This window comes from Gopherus flavomarginatus, chromosome 7, assembly GCF_025201925.1.
Source record: "Gopherus flavomarginatus isolate rGopFla2 chromosome 7, rGopFla2.mat.asm, whole genome shotgun sequence".
NCBI classification, from domain to species: domain Eukaryota; kingdom Metazoa; phylum Chordata; order Testudines; family Testudinidae; genus Gopherus; species Gopherus flavomarginatus.
In genome coordinates, this window is record NC_066623.1 from 18258886 (window position 1) to 18271914 (window position 13029).

The following is a 13029-nucleotide window of genomic DNA, read 5'->3' on the forward strand; positions in this document are numbered from 1 at the left end:
GCACCTTACAAATCCATCCTTTTAATTTTAGGGCTCTTAAGAAACTAAGCTAAACCTCCCAGAGTTTTCTAGTTCTATCTCTTCCTAATCAGCCCCAATGATTTTTTTCCCAATCAAATGTCCTTTAATAATAAATGTCCTTATGCCATTACACTATATTGTGGGTTTTGAAAATTTAAAATAAGGTTGATGCAATATTAATTGGCTATCGTAGTATAAAAAGGGCAGAAAGCAATGTAGGCTGCCTCCTTTCACTACTGTCCACTAGGATTTCAGCAGATACTCTAAGGGTATGGCTGGGTTTGTTAAAGTCCAGGTAAGATATATTTTTAATATTTTTCTCAAGCCTTAAAATCTTATTAACGTCAACCATTACATTTATTTGTGGGTTTGTTTGTTTTATAGCCAAGCTATCAAGATCAACACACACAAAAAGATGTAGTTGGTGGTGGTTGGTTTTTTTTAAAGTTATTTTTGGAGTTTCAGACAGAGAATTTATTTTCTAAATGTGGGGTTAAAATATGCGTTGTAATAAATTAGCCAAAAGAGTTGTCTTGGAACCAATTTAGACGCGATTTCTATGCCAGATCAAATATTTTTGGTCCAATAAATATCTGACGAATACGCCAACCAGATGCTAGAAAAACGAAAACACCAATTCAATTTGAAAGGTGATTGTGGAATGGACCAGCTTCTTATTTTCCTTTTCCCAGCTTGTATGATTTTTACCCCTCCCGATACAACTCTGAACTAAGAACATTTCCTAAACCCTCATCGGAGAAACTAAGTTTAAAAGCTGTTTCTTTCCTTCTGGCTTTAGCAGCAAGGCGTTCTGGATTTCAGAACTGGACAGATCGTTGCGGCAGCTAAATGCTTTTGTTTGACGTAGGGAACTTTCTCCAAGTTTTTCCCCGGATCCCACTTGCAGAAGAGATGCCTTCTTAAAAACCAAACCAAACCCCTCTTTTAGCACCGCATCTTTTATTTATAAAAATGTCTGTTGGGTTTTATTATTTTATCAGCTGCCTGGTTTGGAAAGTGCTGCCAATGGCTCCCTGCTCTTAGTCACAAACTGTCTGAGGCAAGATTTAATCCTTTCGGAGCGAACGTACCAAGGTTGCCCTGAAGGACTTGGGGGCAGAGAAGGCTACATCTTCGGAGGTCTCTTAGCAGAGGAATGGTAGCAAACCGTCCGCTTGTCTCTAACAGCAGAACGAGCAGAGTGTAGATTTGCAGGGAGCTTGCTTTTGGTTGCAATCTCTCTCAACTCGGGCTAGCATATTTGGGAAAGAAAGTCACTTTGCTCTGTTCCCAGTTTTGCAGGGGGAGAGGAGAGGCTGCTCGTTAAAAGTTAAAATATAGCACTTTGAAGAGCCCGGACCCCTTTTGTTTGTCAGCAGTGGCCAAAGGAAAGAGGTGTGTAAGCTGAGAGGGAGTCTAATCTCTTTGGGTAGGACACATGGGTGTGATCTCTGTGCGTGTGTGTTTACGGTGGTTTATTGACACACAGCTGAAGTTTGGGTGTCTAGATTTGGTTGGTTCTCAGACCTGTTAAATGTGCCACTTTCCCTTTGGAGCGAAATTCAGAGCGCCAGACTTGGCTGGGGATAGCTGGACGCTAGCGAGCTTTAGGGAGAGCCCAGCGCTGGGTACTGCCAGGGGCAGGGCCCTTGCCCCACTCTCAGGCCACGTCGCCCGCGCTCCCCAACCAGGCGCCCCCTTGCTCATTAACAACTCGGAATTCGGTTAAACTTTCTTTCCCCGGAGTTGGGCCCTGGAGCCCGCGCTCCTGCGGCCCAACGGCCTCGCTGCAACGGAAGGCGAGAAAATGCGCCAGTCGGGCCGGAGCCGCAGCCAGGCAAAGGTGCTGGCGCTTCAGCTTCTCCTCCCCGCTTAACGGCACAGGAAGCCCAGAAGGGGGCTGCCCCCTCCGCTGAGGCAAACGGAGGAGAGGCCGGCAGCCTCCCACTGGCCCGCGCTGGAGTCAGAGGCAACCGCCGCGTTTTTAGCTGCTTTGCAAATATTTCCGTTTGGTGCGTAACCAGCCGCTGAGAAGGCGCCCAGGGGGCTGCGCAGGAGGTTTGCAGCGCTGGCGGGGCAGGGCAGGACGTGGAGGGATCTTTCACCCCCACCGCCGAAGGAACGAGCGCCGCTGTTTTGGGGCCTGGCGGGAGGGAGGGGGTGTTTGCAAATACCCTGACGTTTGCTTATAACTGTGCGCCCGATGCCCAAGCCTGCGCCATGGCCTGCAGGGCGCTCGCGCTGCCCCCGCGCGCCGGGCAGGCTGGAGAGCGGGAACGGGCCGGCCCCGCGCGCGCCTGCCTGAGGCGAATAGAAAACGCCTGCGTAGGGTTTTACTGGCTGGGAAGAAGCGGGTCCGTGCGAACAAGAGACAGGGGGGCAGTTCGGGCCGCTCCTGCTCCCCCTGGAATCGACACGAAACTCGCGTGGACGTGGACTTCGGTGGGAGCTGAGTAAAGCCCCTTGTTTCCTCGGGGGAAGAAGAGGAAGCAGCTGAGCTGGGTTCCCAGGCTCCGGAGCTGTTCATAAAAGGGGCATGGAGCAGGCCACGGTCCCCTCCTCTTTCACACCCGCGCGCATATTCCGCGTTCATTTCCCGCCGCCTGGGGGAGACCCGCACCCTGTAATTAACCCGCCTGGATACGATTCGTGGCGAACTGGCCTTGGGAAGGGGTCTGGTTACAGGCCTGAGCGACTAGCCCCCACATCCCCAGTGTGCATCTCACCCGCGCCCTAAAACAAAAGGGCTGCTCCGTGTAGCCCGGTGGTACTTGAGTGTCCCCTCCTTAGCAGAGCTACTCGGTGTCCACCCCTCATAAATCACGGCTTAGCTCACTTCTATATGCACTCGATTGCTACCAAACCCAAACTAATTGCATGCATTCCTCTAGGCCATTCTGCGCTGCAGTGGTGCTTGGGAGCTGATCAATTAGTCATTAGGCTCCTCCATTAGCTGAGCTTTAAGCTCGCTAATATCAATGTCGTGTGCCGATTTCCTCGTAATTGAATGAATAAAAAAAAAATACAGTTATTAGCACGAAGGACAGAAAATGAGGTGAAGCCAGGGTTGTTACAGGCAGTATGAAAGCGGTACACTCTGTCCTCTTAGAGCTGAGAGACTTGGAAAAGTTCATGCTATCTGTTTAGAAGATGATATCACATGTAGCTTTCTCTTATCCAAAAGAAAATATCGGTGTATGTGTGAGCATCAGACTCTGAAGCTGCTAGGTTAGTCAGACCTACCTTACCAATTAGTCAATGTATTTGATCCCAACAGAAATGTATCATCTGAAAGTTACCAGTGCAGGTGTGATTTCTTAGCCTCATTAAAGTCAATGGCAAAACTCAGTAGATCCAGGATTTTTCCCCTAATGCAAAATTGTGACATCCCTGGTTCTTAAGTTCCTTTTGAAAACCATCCTAAATCCCCCTTTAGTTCTAAACTGGACACAGAACATTTTCAACAACGCTTTTTGTCAAAATATCCTATTCATTGTTGTTGAAACATTGTGGGAACGCTTCAAAGTTTTGATGGGAAGGTTTGTGAAGTCCAGGATGAACTCTCTGGTCATGGAAAGAGAGAGAAAGAGACTTAAATCAAAAACCTGATATTTTCCATCAGAAAAATCGATGTTTCTGCCACAATTCCATTTCATGAAAATGGTCAAAAGGTTTGGTCTTCATTCCAGTGAGGGACAAAGACAAATTCTGAAATATCAAAAGTTGTCTGAAAATGGAAATGTTCTCCAGGCAGCTCTTGTTCTAGAGTGAGCCTTGCTAAAGCCCAGTTACCAGATGAAGAATATTTTGTGATTAATGAGCCCATTCACCTAAGGAAAGGAATTTTTTACATAAGAGAGTAAAATATTTTTATTTTCATCCTCATTATGGTAAAGGGTGGAAAAACAGGCTGGGTTTGCATACTTGGTTTTTCTCCTGGAATGTGCGTTTTTGTTGCAATTTTGTATTAGTCCCTTAGAGTTCTGATTACAAATAGACTACAATATATGGGCCTTATGGTGATCTCACTGAATCCAGTGGCAAAATACCCTTTGATGTCAGTGGGAATAGGATCAGGGCCTGTGTTTGTTGCTTAGGAAAGAGGGAGAAAAGGTGAATAGTTTTCTCTTGATGTAAACAAAATGTAGCACCACAAGAATATAAAACTGCCACAAAACAATATCGTAGGGTGGCTTTTGCATTGATGGATGCAAGACACTAATAGCACTAGTTAGAGTGAGGTGTACTGGGCTTGATTCTGATTCTCCCCACACACACACACACACACACCGTCAAGTAACTCCACTGAAGCCAGTAGTGTTACAGATGTGTAAACCAGCTGTAGCTGAAAGGAAACTCATGCCAATGTGCAAAGGTTCTTTGTATAGTTCTTCCACATTGCTCTGTTAATGCACTTTGAATGTGGCCCACAGCACTTTTTCTATTGCTCTATTGGGGTCATTTTCAGACATGGTATAAGCAAATACAGCTCTTTTAAAGTTAAATCTGTATCTGCTTATGCCAGGTCTAAATTTGGCCCATGGGCTTCTGAGAATAGACAGTTAGTCATCATTATTTTATTATTAATTGTGTTGAATTGTGCCAGGTCATATGATGGTTTTGTGATGTGGACGTATTGAGCCAAATTCCTCCCTGGTATAACTCCGCTGCTTTCATTGCAATGCATCACATGTGAATCATCATATCCATTATGTCCGGTTGCAAATCATTTAAGGTCCTGTTTGTTCAAAAACATTTAAATACTTAACTATATAATAATAATGATCCAGGCTTGGTACTCCAACAAAATTGGAGTCAAATCAGTGGAGCAGTGTGATTTTTTTTTTCCACCTGTAGTGAGAAATTGCTTACATGACCCTGTAGATTGCAGGTGTTGAATTTAAAGATCTGTTTTTATGATATTAGGAATATAATTCAAATGGCACCACAGGGATTAATATATAATTTCATGGGATTCTTTTATTTTTTGGACTCTCTAGTATTGGAGAAGGGATCTAGGCTGATAGTCCTGGGAACTGCAGTCCTGTTTTTGCAGAACAAATGTAAGACTGGTAGAAACTTCCCCATCATTGTCTCCCTTAATCTGAACCTTGATGGGCTACCTCTAAGGGTGAAGGCAGTTCAGTGCCTCTTTTTGAAGGAGTGTCAGTTGTGTCTGTGGTGCATGTGTGTGATATGAACACTAATGCTAGGAACTAGACTGAGCCCTCAAATTTATTTCACATAGAATGCCAAACAATTATCTGATGATTATTCCTGTCAGCCACTACTGATTTAGGTTGGATTCAGACTAGTAAACTAAAGGTGAAAGGGTTACTACCAAGCCTATAAACTATCTTATTCCCTAATAAATCATTAGTTATAAAGGTGTGGTCCTACTTTCATTCAAGTATAATGGCAGGATCAGGCCTAGTTGTGTAATCTAAACAGGATTTATGTAGGATTTAGGACTTGTGCCCATTTTTCATTTTATGTTTTTTCTTAAAAATAAGGCACATTAGAAACCCTTTGCTTTTTTATCATCAAAGCTGTCTATGGGAGTGTGGAGAGCAGGATTACTTGGAGCACAGCTTGGTACACCAAATGCAGAGAGTTGACTAATTTTTTTTATTTCATACCTGCTATGTTGTGCCCTCCCTGTGCACCCACTCCAGTCCCACACATGTCAGCACAAGACATTAAAAGGGAATCTAGATAAAACATCAGTTTTACTCTATCTGTGAACTTGCTTAACATTCTCCATGAACAGGCTTACCTGTGAGATAAAAGTCTCAGTGGTGGACAATCACTTCTCCAGATGGTGAGATGATGGTCTGTCTCAGAACCTTACAATATTCACTTTAATTGTTCTTTAAACATGGTTGAATGGATGAGCAGCTGGGTTGCTGTTTGTTCTCTGCACCAAAGATGTGAAATATACAAGACACATCTGTTTGAGACATTGCAAAGCTCCAAATCCCTTCATTAAATCCAGAGGAGAAGTAAGTTTTATACTGAACTGCTCTTCTAGCTGTTGGTGCTGATTATTTGATATCATTTGTGAATTGATTTAGGGCATATTTAAAGGGAGGGACCAATAGCATTTGCTAGTGCAGGCACAATGCTGGCAGGTATCATGGGAATATTTCCTTCAGTGCTCTGACTAATATGCTGCAGTTCTGTCCTACAACACCCCATTCCATTATTCCACTTCTGGAATGGGAAACATATTTTTGTTGTCTGCCTCAATCCTGAACTGTCACTCTCCTAATATTCCAGGTACACCTGTGGCAATTAACTGCAGTCTTTCTCGCCATCAACACAAGCTAGTTCAGTTCTGAGCTTCCTGTGAATTGTGTATAATACTGTATCCTTGTAACCTGCAATGTGTTTAAGGGAAGTTTGGCATGAGACCAACCTAATTTCTTTCCATCTGTGTGACTGAATCAGGATTAAATCCAGAGGTGAAATGTTCCCACTGAAGTCAATGGCAAAACTCCCAATAATTTCAATGGGGCCAAGATTTCACCCCAGGTCTCTAGAGCCAAAAGACCAGACCCAGATCTGTTCTCAGTAGTTTGAACTATCAATGAGCTGTCATTATGTGTGCTATTTTATATATTTTTTCCTATTTAAATTTGTGTTTTCCTACAGAGAAAGAACTTTCAAGAACCAGCAAAGAAAATATGTCAAAACTCCAAATTCTAAAGGGCTAGCCCATCTGAGCAGAGCAACAAGATTACAATCAAGAATGATGCAGAGAAGGTAATTGGCAAACTACAACTAAAGTGAATAAAATGTTACCCTCTGATGCTGCAAAGTCTTAGTCTTAGCAAGTGAATAGTTCCATGGGTTGCAGTGCAAAAAGTTATTCATGTGCAGAAGTCCTTGCAGTATCAGGGCCTTAGGTTTGTTCGTTAATGTTTCACAGGGCTGAACTGAGCCTGTGAGTCAAACTACTCTTGTCCCGTGTGGCTTCCATGTTTCTGGGGTTAAGAGGTTGTTGTTCCTAGGTGGTTTTTAAAAAAAATAAATGTAACCTCCTATAGTCCTGCTTTAAGATCAAGTATTACATTAAATAGACTTGGACTTGCAGTAGGAGATGATTATATTTCTTTAAACCTTGGGGACTAAATGAGAATTAGGTAGAGATTATGTGACACTGAATTTTTCACATACTGTAGCCATGTAATGAAAGCCAAGACCACACTGGGACTCCATGATGCAACTGTCAAAAGTCGCTTCTGAAGAGGAGCCAAGGGCAACTTTCAGACTTGAGAACCTCTGCAACAAGTCTGCTGATCTGCTACACTTTAGTATTGGTAATGTGATGTTGTTACACCATGGCAGTGAAATTATATTATCTTCTGCATCATGAGGAGATAATGCTTGTATGACAATGTACTCCACCACGAGTTACTACAGCAATATAGCAAAAAGGCATTCACACCTTCCTAGAGCCTGATCTTTTTAATTTAAGTCTAGTCTACACTGGGATTTTTAATTTAAATCTAGTCTACACTGGGCTTCTAGCACCCTCCTCCTTTCCCCTGTCCCTGGTGTAATTCCACTGAAATTCCACGAAGGAGAGTCCATGACAAAGCTTCCATTGACTTCAGTGGAGCCAGGAATTTCACCCAGTGTTTTAAACAGGGTACCATGTTGTATGAGATCTACATTGTGACTAGCATATTGGGTTTCTCTTGCTCTCAACATTAGCTGGGTGAATTTTTATGGCAAGAAGAGAGTCTGTAGTTGATGATGTCTTCCAGGACACTGTCTCAGATGTGATCTGAGTTCAAGCTGTGGCAGCAAATGCAGAGGTCTGATATTCTTTGCCTATGCTGAGGAAACCCACTTTGACATCACTTGGAGCTAGGCATTTATAAGGAATGAGGAAGTGACCCTCTAGTTCCTCGTAAGGCAGTATAGTTTTACACCACCCAGAAGTGTGTTGGGCTTTTTATGGAGCAAATAAAATATCCTGAGGGACCTTACCCAGCTTAGTACTTAGGGTACTGAGACCTAGCGGTTAAAAATGCTCTAGAAGCACGAATTATTATGAAACAAGACAACAAGGTGAGAGTAACTAAGAAGTGACTTTTCTAAAGGAAGTAAAATTCAGTGAGAGCAAAACTTCCTGAAATGAAATTGCCAATAATAATAATAATCATTAATAGTGTATTCATCAAAATCTTCCAAAAACACACAAAAATACAATATTTTGGGAAAGTTTCCCATAAGGTATAAGCTGCTCCTTAAGGGATAGATCCTTTAAGGTTATGAATAGCTCAGATGAGATGTAATGTGCCCTTAACTCCCATCAGTCTCAATGAATCCTGAAGCGCTCAGTACTTTGTAATATTGCGCTCCAGTGCGTTTGGTCTTTCATACCCTGGAGGGGTTGGGCTGGGTCAAGTATTACCCATGTTCAGTGGTTCTGTGGAATCATCCTGCAATAATCGATTCCTTTAAAAGAAAACCCTACCCCCATTTCTGGCTGTGATCATTATGGGAAAAGGAGTTCCCATTTAATGATTGCGGTGGGTGAGGGAGTGGGGAAGGAGCAGTCCAACCTGGGCTGGGAGGGGGAAAGCTCAATAAAGTGCATGCATATGAGGCACTGAAAGAGATTCGGCAAGACAGGTCCCTTTACATGGTTTCTGAACCACTAACAATTTATTTTTTTTTCCATTCTGTGCTTGTTCCCTAATATCCTGCTCTCCGTCTCCCGGGGACTGCACACAGGAGATGAAAGCAAAGAAAACCAAACAAGCCATCGGCGGCGCTCACTCAATTGATTTTTACACAAAATTTGCCTTCATGCACGAAGGATGGAAAAATGATCTCATTAATAATGAATAACAAAAACAAATGCAGGGAGGAAATCAATAGAAGTACATTTGATATCATAGGGAGATGAGAAGGGGGTGAAAAAAAACCCTACAAGACCAAACCTAGCAACACAGAGATGCATAATGCAGGGGCTGTGTGCTTGGGAGGATGGCTGCCTCTCTGTGTTACACCTGTCAGGGATATACCCGAGGGAAGCTGGTGTACAGCGGAAAGTGCTGAACACCTCCCCAGCCTGCGTAACATTTATACTTTATGCCAGGCAGTTCTGCAGACCCAATGAGAGATGGAGTAATGGTTTGAAAAGCAAAAATAGCCTGAATCTGCCTCTGAAACACTAACTGAGCTCTTCTGATGGTTGAAAACATCCAGTTAACTTTCTTTTGTTTTCATTTTCCCTGAGTGCCTTTGTGCTTCCTGGTTTCATCCCTGACTGAAAGTGAACACATATAAGAAAGGATAAGCCTTGTATGCACGCACAAGGCATACCCCTTTAACCATACCTGTACAGTTAAAGGGGTACAACCCCCTTAGGATGGATGCAGTTAAACCAATATAAATATACTTATGCTGGTATAACTTATTCCTGTATAGGAAGAGGAATAAGCTATACTGGAATAAGGCACCTCTGTATTGGTATAACTGCATCCTCAGTAGGGGTTGTGTATTTCAGTTAAAAAAATCACACCTCTAACCATAATAGTTACGTTGATATGAAAACTGTCTTTAGGCCAGTGCATATTCTATTTCTGGCCCAGCTGAAAATATCATGACTGGGCTGATTTTCATGAAGTTTCTAGCCTGAATTCCAGGTTTGGATGAACAGTGACATTAGTGAAGCCAGGATACGGCCCAGGAGAAGATCTAGAGTGTTACCAAGCTTAGCTGAGCTACTCCACCTACAGCTCATTTGACGCTGTCAGGGAGGATGTTTTGGAATCTGTAGATTCAGCAACTGTCTGAGGGAACTGACCAGCCCTGGGATGTGGTGGTGACTATGTATGTTGTCAGGCTTGGCAAAACCCATCGGACAAAACTAAACTCTAATTAATTAAAGATTTCAGTTAATAAATTAATGCATATATTAAAGCCGATTCAAGTTTCTTTTGCCATGGAACATTTCTATTTTTAATTAAAAAAAAATCTGGAATCTTTAAACAGGTTTTGCCCCAAAATCTTCAGTTTTCAGTAGATTTTGATGAAAAAAAATGTTCAGTTTTCTGATGAAAAATATTTTGTTTCCATTTGTAGGAAATTAGATATTTTCCTTGAAATTTTTTGTTTAGTTGAAAATCTAATTTTCTGTCAATGAAAATTTTCTGTTGAAATTTTTATGTCAGCCCTAGAATACATTATTTTTGACCTGTAAATGTGAAAGCAAGAATCATTATTCCCATGTAAAGGACAGAGAAACTGAGGTGCAAATAGGTAAATGGTTTCCCAACGTCACACAGCCAGTTAATGACAGAGCTGGGATTAGTAGATCACAGGTACCAATTTAGTGGTGCCAAACTACTAATCCAATATTCAATCAACTAGACTTACCATTGGTCTCAGTGAATGGGAACATAATATACACAGCAGTTGTCCCAAACAGCTCAGCTTCAGATTAAAATAATGGTTTTAAGACCAAGCATAGAAATAAAACGGTTCAGCTATTGGGCTTAAAATACAAAGGCACTAAGTTCCTAGGGTTAACAGAAAATTACCAGTCTTTTCCTTAGCCTTATGCCAACCTGAGTATGGGTTAGGAGTAGTAAATTATGCATATAGCAAAGGTTTGGGACCATTAATGGTCCTAGTTCTAATCAGGGCTGTGATGTTTACTCAATGTGTATCCTTAGAGGAATCGCTGGGTATAAATTGCATACTTGAAAATTAGATGATGAATCTGAGCTGACTTTTCTGGAGTAAAGTAATAAAACTCCCATCCCAACCCCTTCATACTGAAACGGTTTTCATTGGACTGGTCTGGCTGAATAAGGGGATCTGACTCTGGCAGTATGGTGCTGTGGTGACCTGAATGTAGAATGAGGGGTATGGCATCACCTGATATTTAGGATAGTCCCATAGTACCACTCATCTCCATTCTTTTTTGCATACTGCATAGATCCATTGTTTCATCTTGTTTTGAAAATATTCTCTTTTCCCTTTCCTCCAGCCTTTGCTCTCACCTGCAAAAATGTACATTTCAAACTAGTGTAACTGAAAAACTTAATGGGCCAAATTTTCAAACCAGGGTCCCAAAATACCAGGCAAAGCACATCCATTGCCCTTGCAAATCCTGCATGTAATTAGTAAACCACCACATATTCATACAGATAGGGGGTGTTACTTGGCCTTACTCAGCCTGAATTATAGGTCAGCATTTTGTGAGTGCACTGGAGGTACAGGTGCAGAAAGTCCAGATCCAGTGAAGTTCGAGTGCACAGCAGGAGGAGGCAAGATTTTGGGAGCCTGCACAAGGGACCAGAGCTTAGATCAGCATGCACTCCTGCACATGACTATGCAACATGAGAGTATGCAAAGGGCAAGGGAGGGGCAGAGCTTGTGAATCCCGCAGCTACTTCCTCGGCTGCTACAGTGGTGAGGGCCATACAAGTATGCAGTCAGATACTTTTCCCATGGAGCACAAAGACTGGAGGCTACTCCAGCCTGGGATGAGATTAGCAACATAGACTGGATCCATTGCAGCTCCACAGCCCTCAGAAGAGGATTTCTGCCTCCCTGTGCCGAAGGAAGTCACCAGTGCCCAGGACAGCTCAGGCAGGACTTGGGTAGAGAATTTACCCCTCAATGGACATCTCTCAAATAATAACAACTATTATCCCTCTTTTTTAGGGCAACCACCATAGTGCGATGATCTGCTAAGCCTGAAAATGAAGATTTATGCTGGAAAGCCTGGCAGACCCTAAAATGCAGCATTGCAAGTTGTGGGAATGTAATAATGTAAGCTCATTCCTAATAAAACCAACTTAACAGTTAGCTGCACAAGGGAAAATGGGATTTTCTTTTCATGCCACCTGTTGTTTCAGCTTAATCAGTCTGGGGATACTGAGTACATTTTGCCATAGGCTTCATTTGGTTATTCAGAGCAAACAGCACAGAGATACAATGAGAGCCATACAGAAATGCACTGAGTCAAAAAGGAAATATTCTACCACACTGGTATAAAGTGAAAGGAATTTATTTCAGTCACGCAGTTTCACTAGCCATTTCCAGCTAACTACATTGGAAAGCAAGGAAGTGGATTTCTCCTTTCACGGCAATAGCTGGGGCTTATGAGTTACTTCACCTGGACAGTGTTAGGTACAAATTTATTCCTTCAGCAAAGCAAAGATTTGGGTTTTGTTCTGAAAAGCAAATTTAGAACTATATATTGTGTGAGAGCACTTACAAAATTATATTCTATTTTATAGGGGGGAAAAGCAATATGCCAAAGGAAATGAAAAGATTTTAAATGAATGGAGCATTTTAAAGCAGCAATAATGCTACATAATCTAGACTGACCATTAAAAAATGTTATTGACATAGGCTAAAATAGTCCAACCTGGGTGACTAAAGTGAATCCTTCTAAGTCTATAATTACACTTTAAAATAGAAGTGGCCTGATTTTCAAAGGTTCTGAGTACCAGTTGATCCCTATTGACTTGAACTGGATGTGCAGGTGTTCAGCAGTGCTCATAATCAGACCACTTATATTTAGTGCATATGGATTTAGGAGGCCAGCTTTAAGTCCCAGGCTGGAAAATGTTAGCTTCGGTGCATTGTCAAAGTTTACAACAAACAAATACTTTGAATTCTCTCTCGTCTAAATACAGTATTTACCTCCTTTCCCTGCCACATGTTGTGAGGGTTAATTCATTAAAGTTTGTAGAGTGTTTCCAGGAGGCAAAAGTAAGACTAACAATGATGCCAATAATTAACAAACCATAGCGCTTATAGAGTTCTTTGCGGATTCAAAATATTGGACCAGCGTTAATGAATGTGTCCCTACAACACCACTGGGAAGTAGGAAAATGCTAATGCCCCTTCATACAGATGGGGAAACTGACACACAGGGTTGATGTGACTGGTCCAAGGCTGCACAGTGATAGAATCAGGATTAGAACACCAGACTTCTAAGGGCTCGAACTCCAGCTCTGGGACCCCTTC

General features: G+C 42.4%; 1 long non-coding RNA gene across 1 annotated transcript; it reads left to right on the forward strand.

The window, feature by feature from the left end:
• The first annotated feature begins 259 nt into the window (after nucleotides 1-259).
• On the forward strand, nucleotides 260-11811 carry LOC127055699 (uncharacterized). The gene is made up of 3 exons (XR_007775573.1): nucleotides 260-316; nucleotides 6676-6786; nucleotides 11716-11811. It is a non-coding gene; the product is annotated as an uncharacterized LOC127055699 (long non-coding RNA).
• Nucleotides 11812-13029: the final 1218 nt, after the last annotated feature.